The sequence below is a fragment of the Rhipicephalus microplus genome, unplaced genomic scaffold (genome assembly GCF_043290135.1).
Source record: "Rhipicephalus microplus isolate Deutch F79 unplaced genomic scaffold, USDA_Rmic scaffold_99, whole genome shotgun sequence".
Classification (NCBI taxonomy): Eukaryota; Metazoa; Arthropoda; class Arachnida; order Ixodida; family Ixodidae; genus Rhipicephalus; species Rhipicephalus microplus.
In genome coordinates, this window is record NW_027464671.1 from 227,501 (window position 1) to 230,000 (window position 2,500).

Below are 2,500 nucleotides of genomic sequence, written 5' to 3' on the forward strand. Positions count from 1 at the left end.
GTCAGCAAGCAGCCTTCGGAAATATATCTTATGAAGCAGTCTAAGGAGCACATGAGATATTGAGATTGGGCGGTGTTGCGAGGCTGTTGAAGCACCAGGAACTTTGGGAATGAAGATCGTTCGTGCTTGGGTGAGAAAGAGTGGAAGTCGCTTCAGCAGCAGGAGCAAGTTAAGTAGAACCTGGAGTATTACTGGCGGAACCTTCCGCAGTTCCCTCGCCGCAAAGCCATCAGGTCCGGCTGCCGAGCTTGATGAGGGCATTGCCGCCTTAATGTCCATTTCTGTGATAAGGAACACAGGATCGATAACCTTGTGCGGGCGTTCGATAGCAGGAGACACTGATGAAGGCACCACTTTCTCCATGATCTCTCTCCATTCTTCTAGAAAAGCTTGGGGATCCTCCACCTTGGAGTCCGCCTCTCCATCCAGAATCTGTCTTGCACACTGTGTCCTGTTCCGTCTGAAGAGTTGTTGTGTCAAGGCGTATTCCCGCTTCTTTTTCTTCCTGCGACTTTCTTGAACAGGTGGAAGAGGTTGGCGACCATGCGGACGCAAGTCCGAAGCGAACACCTCCCTTAGGTAGGCATTAAGAGCTATCGTTATATCCTCCCTGTCGAGGAATCTCTTTGCAAGCTCCCATAGCTTGTATGCTTGGTACGCTCTTGGCGGAGGTTTTGTTGTTAGACCTCTTAGCTCAGCCTCAATCACCTCACGGTGATTTACCTCGGGGATGACCAGGGAGGCGTCCTCAACAGCTTGCTCCCCAATGTCGGCTAGCACCTCCTGAGTGCTTCTTGGGTAGAGTCTGTTCTGTAGGTCTTCCACCAGCCTCTTGTAACCTTCCTGCCTTCTGTGCGATTTAATGCTGTGCAGCGTGCGGTGCGGAAACGCTCTTAGTAGCTGTGCATTGATGTCCCGGACCTTCTGGGATCTTAATTCAACCTCCTTAGTTGCCATCAGGTACTCCTCCTCCTTTTTCCATCTGGGCTTGAGTCTGGCCAGATTCACATCTTCGTTGTATTCTTCAAAATGCCGATGCCGGCGATGCTGGCTCAGGCCAATCTTGCTACCAAAGGTTGCAGTACATTCTGGACATTGGAATGTCGTTGTCATGGTTGATATGTGGCCTGTCATATTCGCGTCAGCCGGGGCGGCATTTTCGGAACAGCCGGTAGCTGCTCCGTTCTCAGAACCTTCCTCTGTGGGCTTGTTGCCCGAACGCTTTGGCATGCTGCTCCTTTGAGTGATTTCTCCGGGGGGCGACCCGCAGAACACAGGTTCACCTCCCTCGTCCTCGTCATCGGACGAACGTAAGTCGGGTGGAAGTACGAACTTCCTCCTGACCCTAGGTCCTACCCCCGTAGACATCCAGACTGACCCCACATGGACACTGTCAGCAGAATCGCGCGCATTCGCCGCATCAGTGCCAAGGGGAGCTGGTTGACCGGAGGGGACCGCAGGGGTTGCACCAAGAACTGGCTCCCCTGAATCAGCGTATGAAGCCACGTTTGAACTTGGCTCCTCCGCAGCATCAACAGACGCTTGGTCAGGTAGGGAGTTAATAACCCGCCTGTCCTTAGGCCTTGCCCCTGTCATTACCCAGGCTGACACCCCATGGCTGTCGGCTGAAGCGCGCGCCTTCACCGACCTACCACCAAGGGGAGCTGGGGAAGCAGAGGGGGCCATATGAGCATAGCATAATGTGCCTTCAGTGCGTTCAACCCACGTACAAGCCGTGGCCGTTGGCTCAATAACCATTGGCAGTACTGTGGCATGAATACCGTCCTGGCCTTTAGGGTCATTACCCTCAGGGCTCTCGGGTTCCATCAATTCTGCAATAGTTTCAGCTCGTTCACATCCGTGAACATCAACATCGATGCCTTCAGATCCCTCTTTCTCCGCATTGTGTTCTCTCGCTCCTTCATTCCCTTCAAATTTGCCTTCTGGAGCTTGCGCCATTTGCACATCTTCATCCCTATGACGCATCCTTGCTTTATGAATTTTCAGACCCTTCTCTGTGCGAAACGCCTTGTCGCAGACCCAACACTGGAATGATTCCTGCCTGGGGGAACTCCCTCCAGCGGTCGCATTGGAGCGCGCGGCTCTCCTGGCCTCTCTCGGCCCCACGCTTGGTGCGCCTGTCACTCGGCAGGCGTTTTCATCAGGTTTTCTGTTCGCCATAAGCCAAGCGTTTGATAAGCAACCAAAGAACAGTCTTTGGCGCTCAAGGTTGCCAGTATCGTTGCACCGGTAAAGGTGGCAGGGGGAACCACGAGCAGGTGATACTTGGACTTCTCCCCCACAAGAGAGTCATAGTTACTCCCGCCGTTTACCCGCGCTTTTTTGAATTTCTTCACTTTGACATTCAGAGCACTGGGCAGAAATCACATTGCGTCAGCACCGATCAACGGCCCTCGCAATGCTTTGTTTTAATTAGACAGTCGGATTCCCCCGGTCCGTGCCAGTTCTGAGTTGGCTGTTTTCTGCCGGCCGAAGCAAG

General features: G+C 53.4%; 1 pseudogene; it reads right to left on the bottom strand.

Moving 5' to 3' along the window:
* LOC142790384 (large subunit ribosomal RNA) overlaps nt 1-2,500 on the bottom strand; it is an 8,306-nt pseudogene that overhangs the window by 3,282 nt on the left and 2,524 nt on the right.